This window comes from Aedes aegypti, chromosome 1 (genome assembly GCF_002204515.2).
Source record: "Aedes aegypti strain LVP_AGWG chromosome 1, AaegL5.0 Primary Assembly, whole genome shotgun sequence".
NCBI classification, from domain to species: domain Eukaryota; kingdom Metazoa; phylum Arthropoda; class Insecta; order Diptera; family Culicidae; genus Aedes; species Aedes aegypti.
In genome coordinates, this window is record NC_035107.1 from 171,094,728 (window position 1) to 171,112,655 (window position 17,928).

Here is a 17,928-nt window from a genome sequence, read left to right on the forward strand (position 1 = left end):
AAACAAAATCACTTTTAAGTTTTTACTGACTAGTTTGGTGTCGTTTGCTTGACTGAAGAAAAATTTTACAATTAAATCTTTTATAACCATAGTGGTAGTATATTTTTAGCTTTTTCGTGAGTATGTTCATGGTATGTACCTATCATGTTTTTGATGCTGTTGAAGTTACTCGCTTTCTCCCAAAGTCTATTCTCTACCAAGGCGGGTCTATACCCAGGTGTGACCAGATTTTAACTTTGTGGAGAAAACCAGCGCCGAGAAAACCGACCTGCTTTACGTATACTAGATCACCTGGGTATAGACCCGCCTTGTTCTCTACGAGGTAAACTTTTTGCAGGTAAACTAGTCGTATACCTGTATAGAAAACTTTTTTTGTAGCTTTTGTCTTCAATATTAGATTTCTTATAGGTTTCTTTTATCAAAAGGTTTCAACACTATTGAGAGAATTTTTCTTCAGTTACGTACAATAAAAAATATGACACTATCAAGACTTTAGATCACAACACTGGATCGCGTCTAACTTTCTAATAGATGCTATAATAGTTATGAATAATTAAATAAAATATCATGAAAACAACTTGTTAACCTCATGTGGTACCCTTAACGAAAAATTCAGCAACAAACTGCGGTCCTAAAAAAAATTAACAATGAAAAAAAAAATTTCACTTAGTGTCAAATTTGTGAAATATTTGAAATATCATAACTTTTTTGTTTATTGGCTTACCATCACAAAATTTTCATGGTAGATAGCTAATATAATGGACCGTTTTCCCTCAAAAAACTACGTTGGTATTCCGATAGGGTTTTGAGATATTTGAGTTTTTGTGACAAAAATGATGTTTTTTAATGCAAAAAAAAATTTTTTTTACTGTGTGTATTTTTTTTGGAATCTTTATTTAGTTGTCTAACTTTGTTTCTTTAGTTGTCTAACAATCGAACGAACCGTTTTTGCTGTGCAGCTTTTTGAATATTTTTGAACCATTTTCACATACACCCTTTTGAAAAGTTAGTCGTGACCCAACTTGAAGATTTGATATCGGAAAATGACGATTTAGATGGAACTGAAAAACTGTGCAAAGTTTCAGATATTTTTGAAATGGTCGATCAGAATCGACTTGCATGCCTCCGTGGAATCCCTCATATGACTTACCTGAGTTACCACAGGGATATCAAAATATTTATTTGCTGCAGACAAATGCTTCTCCATCAGAGAACAAATACTGCATGTCATCTGTAGTAAATTGCAAGGAAGTTTATACATTTTTATTCATACTTCTTAAATTGGAAGATTTTTCCTAATGCAGTTAAAACTCAACTTATAACAATCGCACAGAAACCAAAAGCTCTTTCTTACAAATTTTCAAGTGGACATGTTGTCACGAAGAAAAGGTTTACAAAAACTGGTAAAATTTTCAAGCCAGCTAAACTAGAAATAAAGCTCTACACAGAATTCAAAATAAATTTTTGAAGATTTTTGAAGAAAACTAACTTTTACTATGATTCCCCAACTCGATGGAGTTTCGAGTAAGGGATAGCTGGCTGTAATTACTGCTATGGATAATTGAATATAATATGTTGTTAACAAAATGTTAACAATAGCTCAATGTGGTTGAATTGAATTAGAATGAAAGTGTTGACAAATACATTACACCTAGATTTGAAAATGAATGTAATGTATTAATAAAATTATAAGTAGATGAAAAAACCGAATTTAGTACTATACCATTTAATTCCACTAGAGTTTGTATCCTTTGACAGATACGCGTATTTCGACCTCAACTGTAAGGCCGTCTTCAGTGTCGTGTACTAGACTCGACTTCAGTGGTATAGTACTAAATTCGGTTTTTTCATCTACTTATAGGTATTCTACTAAACAGCTCGAAGATTTATTATAATAAAATTATATTAATAAATGAAATAAAAACATATTAAGTGCATCATTTTGGGCGATTAAATAAAATTGTATCGTGCTTGATACCATCACAATCGGAACATCTACCTTACTCTCTCACGCATCTCACTTACAACTCCAGTCACGTCTTCCGTCAAGAACGCAAATTGCATCGAATCGCTGAATACGATAACGTGAACTTTCCGACTAGGTCACAGCCAACCATGTGTCATGCCCACTTTGAGTTTCCCCACACGACCGTAATTCAGCAGCCGAGTGCGTGTTAATCATGTCAATGAACCTGAGTTCCTAGCGCCTTTGTTGGCTGGGCTTTGTTTCATACAAATCTTTATCTGACTTAGCGGGACTCAGACGTGGTAAGTCGTGTGTATGCTGAAGCGTGGTTGTCCAATGTCCATGCATCTCACCGAGAAAAGTGCGCCTGTTCAAAGAGATATGAGCAACAATAAGTCATAATGCACCACACCAAGGACGCACATTGGAACAGAAACCTACTTGGGTTGGCCAAACCCCTAGCGCTCTGCTTTATTATTTAGCAAATTATTTTGTATTGAATTTTGTATCTAAATACCTTACAATTTATCTAGATCAGTTTTATCGCTCATAACTTATTTCATTGATATGATTCTGACTAACGTTTCGATGTTTCATTCATCCAAGATAAGAAGACATTCAAACTCTATGAACCATCCCCACAGCACTAGAGATTTTGGCCAACCAAACAAGGTTTCTGCTCCATAGTGGGATTTTGCCACAGCCGACGCCTACGAAAGACTTCATATAACAGTTGCCATAGCAAAACGCGCTGGCCAGGGAATAAAAATCAGCTGTACAGTTTAAACATATGTGTGGACGATAAATAGCGGGGATTTTAACCCTTACTAGGTTGCATAATTGTTATTACGGTGCGCGGAATGCTTCACCAAAGAACATTTGAAAACGAAACTGGCAGAAAAATGGACTCATAAATATCCATTTTCTAGATGGCTCGTATGATACCTATGCAGTACATTTATCTTTTTTGCAAATGAACGTTATTGTTGAGTATTGCATGCACTAGGGCTCTCTACCTACAGTTGGACTATTCTATTGTTTGATTCATAGATATGGCAAGAGCGCAAAAGATCCGCTTTAATGACATGTTAGATAATTGTTAGCGCAATTTATGCGTTGTTAATTTAGAATATTCCACAACATGTTTCCAAGCTCTGCTGGTGGACACTCAAATTTAGAATTTGGTTCATACAGACATTAAGGTGAAACGTAGGAAAACCTGGTAATCGTACTATGGGACCCTTCAGGAACAGAAGCGCGGCTGCATTCAAAACAGAGCGCGAGATTCGATGTTTATGGTAGGAGAACATTTTTCCCTCATTAATTTTTAGAGTCCAACAAACAATCAGACTTCTTCTTAACATTTTATTAGAAATTATGGGAAGGTTTAAACAACAGACCGTAATCGGTTAGAGTAAGGTGGGGCAAAAGTTCGACCTTAGTGGTATTATCAAAGTTTCCAGGAAAACAATAGCAGTTAAAACAAAACAAATACCATACAGTGAACCTTCAACATATTGGCTATAATTTTGCTGAACAAACTTGTGTCAAAATATTAACTCATTTTTAGTTATAACAGTTTCAAAATTGATTGTCTTGTTCGAACTTTTGCCCCACCGGTGGGGCAAGAGTTCGAATCTAGTGTGGGGCAAAAGTTCGCTGGCTAAAACACAAAATATCGATCCTTTTATGACAGGCATACTTTACACTAGCTGTAAACTTAAGTTTAACGAAAAATACACACTAAATTATCATCAAAAAATTGCCCAAAACCGAGTTAATTGTAATATACTCAAAAATAGCAGTTTTTCGCGAAACTAAGTGGAAATGTGAAATTTTGGTGACAATTTTCACACGATCAGACAAATTTAACTAAATTTGAAGATAATATGTGGATTTTAGGCAATTTGCAAATTTTTCCGTGATTTTATACATGGGTCGAACTTTTGCCCCGCTGATTCGAACTTTTGCCCCACTATGGGCCAAAAATTGTTTTCAAGCCTTTATGCAAAAACTAATACACCTCAAAGCAACCCTATTATAGGCCTAGAAACGCCCTTACATAAAACATTGAAAAAGATTTTATCTTGAATTGGTTCCATGCAACGAAAGTTTGACCAAAAATTACAATATTCACGTCGAAAACAACAAATAGCCATAACTTCTCCAAATCTCAATCGATTTTTATGATATTTGGAGTGAAAATCTCTTACTTGAATAGCATTTGAACCACCATGACATTTATTAGATTTGTTTTGAATTGAGCTAGAAATCTTAAAAAGAGACTTTTACCCCACTCGAACTTTTGCCCCACTTTACTCTAATAGTTTTTTCTTGTTGTTTTCAAATATCGAAAAGAGCCTCGAGTGCTGCAGTAGGAGTTGTCAAGAATGCATCAGACATCGTCATCAATCATCCTTTGGAGATGGCCCAATGTTGATAGGATTGTTCTCACTTCGCCCTTTCGCCACCATACAAGAAATCCATATGCCAATATTGGTCGAACAACTATTGTGTAAATCCATTTTATATAGTTGTGTTCGATGCTTTAAGTTTTACCAAAGGTTTGTCGGCACTGAACGAAGATTTCTTGACTCTGAATTCAATGTTAGGTGTTCAGAAGAGTTTGGAATCTAGAATGATATACGACGTACTTTACCTGGTCAGTTACACTAATCTTAGTGCCAAAAGGACATAAAGGTCGACATCCATCGCGGTTTCGTCTTTCCGTAAAAAGAACAATAGATGTTTTATTCGGGTTAACTAGATAGATCGAGACTACCTGAAAAGCACTTCAACATGACGAACCACCAAAGCTAGATAGTCGTCGGCAAATCCATAAGTTTGAAAACTGCTTTTATTGAGTTGCCCCAAGAGAAAATCTGCTACGAGATTCCACAAAAGTGGTGATAACACTCCGTCTTGAGGGCATTAGCAAATACTCAATTTTCGAATCGCAGGTTGACGCAATGTCAGGAAGAGATGCCGGTTTTTGAGCAATTGATAACTTTACTGATAAATCGAGTGTGTGGCTGCTGGCTTTTTTTGTCTATTTTGGCAATTCAAAACAACTGTGTTGCTTCTTTTTCCAACGTTTCGGTCCTTATTGGACCTTTATTAAGGACTTGAAATTTTATGTTGTTTTTGGTCTATATGTTTGTTTGAACAATCAATCATGAGCAAATGCTTTCTCTATATGGTATACAACTTTGTGTAAAAGAGTCACCGTAGACTTTCCAGATTAGTAAGCATGTTAATTCACATAAAAAGACATGTTTGCCTAAGAGACATCACGAATGTGATGATCGACAATACATTCCAGACATTTCGGAAGAAAAGAGGTCAGACTGAATAATTTCCGCTTTTTCATACGACGCACGTCCTCCTTTTTGAAAATGCTTCAGTAGTATCACGTCAAGATCTGGAAATTTATCCGGTAGCAAGATAACTTTCCCAGACATTTTGATAAACTCAAATCTCTTTTCTGGAGCAGAAAAGTATAAACCCCGTCTGCTTCTGGCGATTTGAAAGGAGTAATTCAATAGTTACGATACTGCTAGCCGAAGCCAGAGACTCGTAGCTAAATTTGGTTCATTCATATATGTATGCTATGTCCATCCGGGAAAATCTTAATAGAATCCACACAGCTAAAATATGTTGTAAATTTAAGTTTATTTTCATGCACATATTTGGAGCATCAACATAAACGTAAATTTCAACGACCAATCCATTATTTTTCAATTGAATTCACTTTAAATTTACACGATCATGTAATATTCAACTATCTTTAGATGAAAATTAAATGTATAATAATTTAAATTTACATGATACTGTAATAACACACGAATTTGATTTATTTTTACAGTAGACTTCAGTTTACATCACATTGAAAATTAAATATTTTTTTCTGTGCACATTCTGAAACTTCTTCGTCAGAAGAAGTAAAGTCACCATTAGGTAAGCGAATTTCGTTCGCTTGGAAATCCTTAGATTTCCCAAGGATTTTGTACAGTCGACTGATTCCACTCAAACTTGAATCATTTGTACAACGGTTTTTTTTACCAGAATCGTACATCAGATCGAAGAGCCTTCTTGTGAGTCTTGTGTGCCATCTTGAATGATCCAGTGGAACGGCATCTCTTCCAATTCCTTCTACATTGTTTCCTAAGTCTAGTCAAGTCGTAGATTTACCATGGGGTTTCTCTTGTAGCTAGCTTAGCTTAGCTTAGACTGACTACACATATCAATGGTTGCTATTCCGTGATTGACCGAAGTCAGTGAAAATGCACAAAGAATCAACTAGAAGTTCGGCTGGGATTGGCCATAATCTTCTTCAGTGTGCATAATTCAGTGCCTCTATTTATACAGGGTCAATAACGGCGCCGGCCACGTCCTTGCAGTCAGGTGGGATTGGGGGAAGGAATGTTAGTGTGTAACCTTTGCTATTTGGAGACCGTGTTTGCCTCTGCATCTCCGCAAAGGTTACTGGGAGGGATGTTTGTTAATGGGGAGGATCGTTGGGTCACAGGATTCACTTTGATAAGCGATTAGACCATGATAAACGATTATTTGTGAGATATAAACATACTTAGAAATATAAAATTTTCGATTGACATGAAAAATTTTCAAGTATGAGAAAATAATGCCGTTACTTGAAGTGACGAACCATTCAAAGTTTGTTGAACAAATAGCTAAAAGCAACATTCCTACAGGATATTTTACTCAAATTGAAAAAAAATATCGATTGGCTAGACCATCACATAATATTCCTATGCCGACACTTACAGTGGCGAACCATCAAAGTTTTTTGAATAAAATGAACGTTTTGCAAGTCTACACTTCTAGCACAGACCAAACCATTCAAAGCATTTTTTTATGTATAAAAATAAAGGTAAGTGATTTAATACAAAAAATATAAAACAATAAAGTTATGAATAAGAGTTTATGCCGACACCCACAGTGACGAACCATTCATAGTTTGTTGAAAAATCATATTTATGTAACGATTAAATGTGCGGTCATACATATTTTATAGACTTGAAAAAAAAAAGCATGAAACGAGCTCACCGATTGATCCTTCATCCCTGATTGAGCAGCCACAATCCACTTTCAGCTTCACTCGTGTGCTCGGCCATATAAAAGCACTCAGAAAAAAACGCGTCACCCGAGAGGAAAAAAAACTGACGACTTCTCGGACTTTCTCGACGCACTGCCCGGCAGAAGAGAACGCGTCACCCGAGAGGGAAAAAACTGACCTTTACCATGGGGTTTCTCTTGTAGCCTTCACAAACTGCAAAAGACATGCTTCTTCAAAAGCTTCCATATTATAGGATGTTGTTGCATCGGAGGTGAGACATTTCGCATAAAGACGTTCCGCATAAGGACGTTTCGCATACGGACGTTTGGCATAATGGACATTTTGCATAATGAGATTTTTATGTCTTCTTTAAAATGCCACCTTTTCTTGAAACTACTTTATACGAAACATCTATTATTCCAAACGGCCGTATGCGAATCGTCCTTATGCGTCCCTATGTGTTTAGAGTTCGCGGCTACAAATCAAAGTCATGCTGAAGATGGCTGGGTTCGATTCCCGGTCGGTTCAGGATCTTTTCGGAATTTCCTTGACTTCCCTGAGCATAGAGTATCATCGAACCTGCCCCACGATATACGAATGCGAAAACAGGGTGTCTACTCATTTACAAAAATAAAATTCCCTGATATTTTCAGGGGTTTTCAAAGTTTTAGAAAAAATATTCCAGGTTCAAGAAATTCTCCAAAATACAAGTATTTTTGATGATTTTTTTTATTTCATTTATTTATATTTTATTATTTGATTATTTTTTTATTATGATTGAAAATCAATCGGTCGTAAAATAGTCAGGGTTATAATTATGTTTTTGAAAAATACAACATCTAGATGCGGAAACACTGATTCAAGATATTCGGCAAAGTTGAAGCATGGGTTGAGAACTTCCAAAATGGCCGTTCAAGTTTTCATATTTTGGTAATAGATGGCAAAACTGATTGCTTTCAAAAGAGCCAATTTTATGAGGGTGTGATATGCAAAAACCAAAAAATTTTAAAGATAACGATACCGAATGTTCACCAAAGTTGAAGAAAGTGTTGCGTGCCATACAGTCGCTCGAATCACAAATGTTCATGTGGCTGGTAACACTGTTTAAGAAGAATAAAGAAAAGATCAAAACCATAAAACTTGAGCGGAACAGAAAAATATAATGCTTAGCAACATAGCAAAACTCTTCAACTGTAATCCAGTTTTTCATGAAGGGTTCAAAATTTTGTCGTAGCTTGCAACACTGCATAAGTCAAATTGCGCCACCAGGCAGTACAAGTGTGCATGCAACTTTTGTTTTGCGGATATCTCTGACAACTTAGAAAGATGGCATCTTCGGCAAAGTTGTTCAGTAGCTAAAGGACTAACATTAATCATGCCAAGAGATTCGAGATTTTGCCACCAGTCGGTGCTAGTGAGTATAGATTTTTTGTTTTCCGGATGGCTCAGGATCCTGTTTACTTAGAAAGATGGCGCCTTCGGCAAAGTTGTTCAGTAGCTCATCTTTCTAAGTGGTCAGGATCCTGATCATGCTCACTAGCGCCGCCTGGTGGCAAAATTTCGAATCTCATAACTTTTATAAAGATAGCGCTTGTGCTACTGAGCAACTTTGCCGAAGACGCCATTTTTTTAAGTTGTCAGGATCCTGAGATATCCGCAAAACAAAATTTCGATGCTCACTAGCGCCACCTAGTGGCAGAATTCCGCAATTCAATGACCACCATATGTTAGCTTTTGAACAATTTTGCTTAACATCATGATCCTCTATTTTGAATACTTTTTAAGATATTGATTATTTAATAAAACGGTCGTTAATCTGAATTTCGGTCGTAAAAAAGTGGTCGTTAAACGAACCGTCGGTAAAAAAACGGTCGTAAAATGAGGTTAGAGTGTATTCTACCATGTCTTACTTATTCAAAATAATTACTTTGATTGTGGCCGAAATTTCTTGAGAATTCCAAATTGTTTTCCAGCTTAAATAAAATTCCTTCATAATTCCAGGTTTTCCAAGTTTTTCCAGGTAGTAGACACACTGGAAAATGGCAACTTTGGCAAAGAAAGCTCTCAGTTAAAAACTGTGAAAGTGCTCATAAGAACACTAAGCTGAGAAGCAGGCTCTGTTCCAGTTATGACGTAATGCCAAAAAGAAAAAAAAATATCCATGCAATTTAGACGCAAACAATATGGGGTTCCCAGTTTGTTGACAGGGAATTCCTAAAACGCAAAGTTTGTGAAGTTATATTCAAATGTTCAAACATGATGATCAGATAATGATTCCTTATCTAATGACAATTCGTCAACTCTTGACTGATTCTGTTTGAGCTAAGCGTTACGTCTATCACTTCTTCTCTAGCAGATACCATGAAGGTTGGGTGATTACTTATATAAAGTAATCCAAGATCAGTACCACCTATGTAGTGCAGACTGGAACATCACAAATTAAATAATTTAAAATGCGTAGCCAGAGAGCTTTCACGTACGTAGCAAAACAGCTGTTTCACTAGGTAGATAACTCAATGAATAAAAACGGAAAACGCCAATCCAAAACAAAGGAAATGGCGATTATTACGTCGATTGCGACAATCGTATTGAAAACTCTTAATTTCTGGGCAAACACTAGAGAAGGGCCCAAGAGGTCTTGAGCCTTTTTTCAGAAACGTTGCTGTTGAGCCCCTTTTTTAGATTAATGTTAGCTCTTTCTGATAGTGGTATTGGTGAGCATGATCGAGTTGAATGGGGCTCAACAGCGTCTTGAAAAGTAATTGTTTACCAATGTTAGACCCATTTGGAATCGCTAATTATGGACCCTTTTGTGTATTTTCATGTCCAGAACTGTTTAAATATATGTTTTTATGCACCTTAGATAAAATATTTTGCCTGAAACTGCTGCCCAACAATGCAAACAAAGTTCCCCCGATGGATTTTTATAGGAATAAGGGTGCTTTGAGTGTTAATTTTATGGTTTTCTGAGGGGGTCCATAATTCGCAAAGTGTCGAAACATTCCAAAAAATATATAAGTGGAACAACAGTTGAACAAAACACTCTGATGTTTATTGTAGCTGAACAAACTGCTATTCAGCTGCTAATGTTACTTAGGATACCCTTTCATGGTGGTTCAAAATATCGATTTTGCACCACACCGTTTATTCGATTCCAGATCTTGTAAGTGTCGACCCAAAATTTGAACTCATTTGAATGCAAGTTGAGACAGCACAAGCCCTTCAAAGTTTGTGTGAGAATTACTATGGGAAAAGTTCTGAATTCATTCCACTGGTCATAGTGTTCGCCCATGTACTCTTGGGAGTTGTAGCAATGCTGATATTATCAAATACATTTGTCATACTTTCCGAAAACCGTTTTCAAATTGGACGTCTCGGTAATTAGAAATTGATTTATATCCAATCGGAAATTCGTCATCAGTACTCATTTGTCTTCTACCTTTTTTTTCATATTTTCTAATGATTTTCATTTACAATTCAATAGCTAACGAATGCATCTAATAGTATTATCGCATATTTAACCCTCAAGAGCACATGAGCGACCGATTTAATGAATTTATTGCTTTTCCTATAGTAATTCCCATAAAAACATTGAGGGGCTTGTGCACTCTCAGTTTTCATCCAAATGAGCTCAAATTTGGGGAGGGCACCCAGAACTCGACTTGGAATCGAATCAGTGGTGTGGAACAAAACGATTTTTGTACCACCCCAATTCCCTATATGCGAATATAGAGTCATTATAGTGCCGATTTCATACCTGCATATTTCAAGCTTAAAAGCATTAATAAATCTGCAATAAGGTTTATATGCGGTGAAAGTGCTGTTATTAGGCGTTTCTGAATATTTAGTGCTATTATAATGCTTATAAGCATATTTGATGCTAATATGGATACTTGGGATGTCATAGTGAAGTTTTGCTTTGCCAATCAAATACATTAACTCGTCTGTCATCCGTTTTAATTGCAGCACTTATATAAGAAATATACATGTACATCCGTATACAGTTCTGGTTTCATTGGGCCTAGAAATTAAATTGATGATTGAAACATCCCATAAAACTTTCAATTACTTGCTGTGGGTTTTTGAGACAATGCAGGCGGGCAACGTAGTGTTATGTATATGGTAAATAATTGAACCTGATGAAGCTACTAATTGATTAAAAAAGGAGCTGGATAATTTTATCTCCATTTTTTGATCCAGTTTCATTATTACAATTGCAGCTTTATTCTTCTTGTTGCACCAACGAACGCAACGAAACCTTTGACTCAATAACCGACATATCGCTGTCTACACACGATAATTGATTAATAATTATTTCAACACAATTGTCACAATAAAAAATCAATCGGTTGAGTCCAAACAGCTACCACAATGACCACGAACCACTGATCTCGGCTTTGCTTCACAATTTCTTCTTGCTTTGTTTACATCCAAGCCCAGAGTGACGTTGCGACGGTTGACCATGCCCTGGTACAAAACCGAACGAAATCGTTACACAACCTGGTACTTTTTTTTCTGCTTCTCGCGTTCAACACTCGATTCTACGGTGTCGCCATGTGCTCTTAACGGTGTCACGGAATGCAAAGCATGCGGATCGAGTCGAAACCGTCAGCGCAACGCGCGTTGGATCTGCACGTTTACACACGTCTAACCGGCTTAAAGCTTCGAACAGAACTGAAACCAGATATCGTCGTCTTGTGGCACCACTGTTGCGAGCAGAGTGCATTACAGTGAGGGGGTATCAGCCGCTACAAATTTGTAAAGGTACAAGGGATATGTTCCTTATGAATGAAACTATTCTTTTCTCTCTAAATTAATTCAAAATTTAAGAAAACTAATAGTTTTCTAAATAAATAAAAAGATACTTCTTACATCTTTAAAATGCTGACCATTTATTAACTTTCCTACAATTAAATAATGCTGCTTATGATTTAACGAACAAGGGAAACGTCGTTGCCGATATTGCGGCGTTATACGCACGCGTGGTTTTGTACTTACGCGGCTGGTACAGCTTTTGCGCAAACACGGTGGTATTTACACAGTCGCTATTTTGTTTCCTTCTTTGTAACAATGTAATTCAACATTGCCAATAACAATACAACTGCACAATATTGCTACATATTTCTATTAGTTAAAATAATTGGCGTAGGATAGTGTTATCCAATACAGAACGCCTAGATATAAGGAATGAATGTTATGTTTGAAATTAAACTAATAAAGGAATTAAAAAAAATTAAAACTCAATGCTTAATTTTTAACTATTTTTGTTTTGAAATTCTTTAAAAATTCCAAAACATTTTATACTATAATTCCTCAATATTTGTTTGGAATTTCCGCAAGTAAGAAAAACAAGTTGTTTCTGCTTCAATCTACTCGCCGTATCATCATGAAGCTTCGGAGTCACTGCAAAAAAAATCTGTCCACATTACGTCTCCACAAGATTAAGAAAATTGCGATTTTTTGTAGTAAATCATACAAAATCACTTCAAATTTTCAGTACGACATATCGACAGGAATTTTGTCAAAAAACTCCACAAAGTTGACGGTGGATTCTTGCATTTTCAGACAGGAATTAAGTGCAATAGAAAAAATAAACATGACTTCAGATGAAATTTCTCAACGGATTATACAACACAATTCCCCATAAGTTCTTCCCAAATTTGTCTGTAGAAATCTGTCATAAATAAGAAATTAGTGCAGGAATATTTAGAGTATTCGTGAAGTGATAGTTAAAGAAATCCCTAAGAAATATATTGAGGTATTCCTGAAGTATTGTGTTAAATAAAAATGGAGAAGTTGCAAGAATCCTTGGAATAGTAAATTTTCATGAGACCCTGAACGATTTTTTGGGAACATTCTGAGTATTTTAAGCAATTCCTGAACGTATTTTACAGTAATTTTTGTAGGAATGATGATTTTATTTTGAAAAGGTTTTTTTTAATATTTGTTTGTTGTTGTCGCGCAGTTTGAAACCATCAGAAACACCACGCTGATGCTGTGCACGATAGGCGAGGTTTTTTCACCACTGTTGTACAAAATACAACAGTGCGACGACTGAAGTGTTAATAGTTCCTGATGCGAAGGAGCCAACATGATTTTAAGAGGAATCTTTAGAAACACGTGGAGAGCTTCCTGTGAAAAAATGCAAATAGATCGTTAACCTTCCGTCAGTCGCTCAAAAAAAGTTACACCAGCGGTCGCATCGTGTACTGAGTACACGCGGAGCAATTTTGATTGTCAATCTAAAGCTTTGAAAGATAGAGTATTGATGTCTTCGGCAAATATCTTCAGTTCAACGGTACCAATTGGTCAGTGGACAAATGAAACTTTGAAAACATCCTATGCTTCCAGTGGCCATCGGATTGTTCCCCGGGGGAACCGATGAAGTGGACATTTCGCAATGCAACATCTCTAACACAAATATCTCAGGATCTAGATTTTTTAGCAAGATGGTGTCTTCGGCAAAGTTGTTCAGTAGATCAAGGACTAACATGTGATAGGCTGCTTGTTTCGGAATTCTGGCACCAGTTGGCGCTAGTGAGCATGTAATTTTTCAAACACGGATATCTCAGGATCCTGATTACCTAGAAAGATGCGGTCTTCGACAAAGTTGTTTAGTAGGTCAAGGACTATCATATTATAGGCCATATAACTTGAAATTCTGCCATCAGATGGCGCTAGTGAGTATGCAATATTTCAATCACGAATATCTCAGGATCCAGATTTTTTAGAAATATGATGTTTTCGGCAAAGTTGTTCGATAGTTCAAGGACTAATATGAGATGGTCTATTTAATTCGGAATTCTTTCACCAGATGGCGCTAGTGAGTATGACATTTTTTGAACACAGATATCTCAGGATCCCGATTACCTAGAAAGTTGACGTCTTCGGCAAAAGTATTGAGTACGTCAAGGTGTAGCATGTGATAGACCACCCAACTAGAAATGCTACCACCAGATGGCGCTAGTGAGCATGATGTATATTGATCGCGGCTATCTCAGGATAGCAGTACCATACCGAAATACCGTAAGGTAGGTCCAGGGAGATAAGGGTCTGAGGCCAAGGGTAATGTCGATGAACTGTACACCACTTGAGCAATTCAACAAGATTTGCTCAAGTACAGTGCATTTGCTGGTTTTAGTGGGTTGTCGTTGGTGCGGCAACCCCATACTGCCTGAGTTACCTTCTCAGGCGTCAGTTTGCAGATTTCCCTATTGTCAAAAACATCTCAGGATAGCGATATTATAGCAAGGTGGTGTCTTCAGCAAAACTGTTTAGTAGATCAAGGTCGCAGATATCTTTGGATGCTGATTCCTAAAAAAATGATCCTGAGATATTCTCATTACTAAGAAATATTACATATTCGGCAAAGTTGTTCATTAGACAGAAGCTTAAATGGTCCTTCGCATTCAAGCATCAAGTATTAAAAATCATAATAACACGTGGCGCTAGTGAGCATGTATATTTATTATTACTAATATCTAAGGATCCAGATTACATCAAAAGATGAAGTTTTCGGCTAAATGGTTCAGTAAATCAAGTATAACTTGTGATGGGCCTCACTTGGTTTGGAATTCTTCCGCTAGATGGTGATACTGAATATGCTCTATTTCCAACCCAAATATCTAGGATCGTGATTGCATAGTCATGAAAATGATGTGTTCAACAAAGTTGTTTATTCTGTCCAAGGCTAAAGTATGTTTAACATGTTATAATCCATTTGATTCAAAACTATGCAACCAAACGGCGCTATTCAGCATGATAAATCCATAAGTAAATACTTCAGAATCTTAACTACAGTCAAATGTCCAGTCGATAATAAAGGGATCATTCTTTGGAAAGCTTATTGAAGGGTGCATCATAGTAACCATGATTTTTGTTTTTGTTTCAAGTATTGTTTCATGAGTCGATATCGAGCTATGGAACATCGATTCATGGAGGTTTGACAGTATTTAGAAATATGGCGTTTTCTGTTCTCTTTACAAACTGTGTTGGATTTTTCTTAAAACACATATATTTTTCAACTGCTTCCGGGCTTCTATTATTGCTGTTTGCATATCCCGTGCAAATCCAGTCTTAGTGAGCTTCAAATGCGCGAACACAAAGCATACAAAGGATACTTAGCAGCCATGATCCATATCACCGCTAACGCAGCAAAGAGAACCAAATTTTGACTTCGCCTTCCTTGTTTAAAATCTTACCGCGTTTGGTGTTCCCGCATTTGATATTTGCATTTCAAACGCACACAACAATACAAACACCATAAGAAATCTTGGATAAACAGGTTAGGAAACACATTTAGGAATTATATTTATTTTCCTTTCTATATCAGCTGCACCAGTATAAACAATTTATTATCAAATTCGTCCTCCTATTCACTTTTAACATAGTTTTTTTTTTTATAGAATCACTTTCCGAGTTGAGTCTTCGTCGAGTCTAGTACAAGATACTGAAGACGGGCTTACAATGGAGATCGAAATACGTGTATCTGTCAAAGGATACACACTCTAGTGGAATTAAATGATACAGTACTAAATTCGGCTTTCATTCATTTCAAAGTATTTTACTACACTACTTGAAGTTCAAGATTATCAAGAAAATAGGATTTATCCTCAGAATTTGTTTATATAGAAAAGCGCGAATACTGAAATCAAAGAACTGTCAAACACGGTTCCAATCGAGTTATAGGCGTTTCACGAGATGTTTCAAATCAACTGATTCGGAAGGTTTTTGACAGTCTTGTATGGAAATGACGATCCCGTGTATGCACCAGTCCTCCACCGATAGAAACGAATGGAAACACGGACCTGTCTCATGAAAAGGCCTGTCTAATTTGCGGCAGAAAACTGTTACACAAAAACAATTGGGTGTGAGTTAGTGTAAAGCGACTTGAAAGTGACGTCACCGGTTAGCTCGGTCTATTATGGCAACTCGCAGGATGACACGCGCACTACAACATTGCTCGAATCACCTCGAATGTGATAGAAGAGTGCATGGTGACGTCACGAATAATTCCCCTTCCCTGTCCCTCTCTCATCACGATCAATTGACTGTCCTGCTCTTTGAAATTTACTGCTGGAATTGTTTCGATTTTTTATATGGAATTGGCGTTCACTGCTGGAATTGCTGACATATGTTTTATATAGAGTATTGAGGTTATGTCAGGCGTGCAACGATCTATAGTTATTGCCTGTGTTGATTATAAATAAATTCAAAATGCTCTCAGCGCTTCTCTATTATAATCATATTCTCTGGGTTTATCATTATAGTCAACGCTCATACTATCTAACCAATAAAACAGAAAATCATCCTTCAACATTGATTTTCTATATACTTCGTTCATAATTGATGCTATATCATAACAAATTTATGAAACACTTTGGCGTGGTGTCTTACCAAAATCGAAGAGTAATTATGTTGTGAAAAATTCGATTAGCCGACATCTCGGTAGATTATGTTCCGAGATTCGATATTTAAAATTACCGAATTCTCAGCTCTTGGGTTCTTGGCGAAATGTTTCGTATGGATCTTCATTCACCTGTATATCGCGTAGATATAGTGCGTCTTATGTGCTTTGCGTTTTACGAAGTCTTTTCACGAAACATAATCAATGTATTCATCAGAAGTTCGATTAATAGGCTTAATATAAAACTCAGATTGATCAATTTGAATCTAGAGTTTGAACGATAATGAACCTTATATCTCTCGTTTTATTTTGTGCTTGCGTTTTACACTGGTGGCGAAAGATTTTAACATTTGACAAAATGTGCACTAATAGCCCAAATGATCAGAATCATAAGATATTCAGAAAATAAAATACTTATTTTCGCCGGGTTACATAATTCCAAATATAATTGCCCATAGCATGTCAGCACTTTGCTTACTGAATAACTTTGAAGAATAATCAGGAACTCGAGATTCTGCATTAGAAAAAATTTAATTAGGACCTCTAGCGTAGCCTGATGGAAGAACACTTCACTTCATTGAAAAAATTGAATGCGGTAGAATTTTGAGTATACTTTACCCCTTACACGTTGGCCCGTGATATACAGAATAACTTGATCAAAGACGCCATCTTTCTAGTCTAATGTTCTGTGAAATTTTTAGCTTTTTTGGTGGTGATTTAAAGGTGGCCCAAAAACAATGTACAAACAATGTACTAAACAAAAATTTAAGAAATTTTCCAAGCACGTTAGTAGTGTAATGTAAGTACAAATTTATCATTCCATACTAAAAACTCATTCTTCAAACCATAATGAGGGATGTTGCTGAAGAAACAAATCCCTTTTGAGCTGAATTGTTTGGGATTTTCTTTTTTATGTTTGCAGGGCTATAATCCCTTATGAAGCTAAATAAAAGCAAACAAACTCATGAATATCTCTTCTCCTATTCGTTGGAATGAATTTATCTCTTCAGCAAATTACTTCATTATAGTTTGAAGAATGAGTTTTTACTATGTGATGATAAGTTTGTACTTACAATCTAGTACTAACGTGTTTGGAACATTTTTTTTGATTTCTCTATAGTAAATTGCATATAAGCCTATATCGTCTTTGGGCCACCTTTCAATAATCACCTAGAAAACTGAAAATTTCTCAGAACATTGTTTTTATGGTAATTATAGTAAAGAACATATGCGAGATTAGATTTTCAAACTTTTTTAAATTATGAACCGCTCTGATAATCACTAACACCGTGTAGTGGAAGAATTGCGAATCGAACGGCACATCAAATGTTTAGACCTTCATATACTTTACAGCTTGCCCCGATCAAAATACAGCATGCTCACTAACGCCATCTGGTTGTAGAATTTCAAGTTGGGTGGCCTATCACATGTCATATAACCTTCTCCAAACTTTTGTTGAAGACGTCAACTTTAGTTAGT

General features: G+C 36.3%; 1 protein-coding gene across 6 annotated transcripts in view; it reads right to left on the minus strand.

The window, feature by feature from the left end:
• The window catches only part of LOC5570645, a 59,552-nt gene extending 47,826 nt beyond the window's left edge, over positions 1 to 11,726 (minus strand). Inside the window, exons 1-2 of one of the 6 annotated variants that reach the window (XM_021853453.1) lie at positions 11,544 to 11,726; positions 2,026 to 2,333 (exon numbers count right to left, since the gene is read on the minus strand). The gene's annotated coding sequence lies outside the window, so the exon portion shown is untranslated. The other 5 variants (XM_001653227.2, XM_021853445.1, XM_021853438.1 and 2 more) reach the window with 5 other exon arrangements.
• Between the last annotated feature and the right edge of the window lie 6,202 nt (positions 11,727 to 17,928).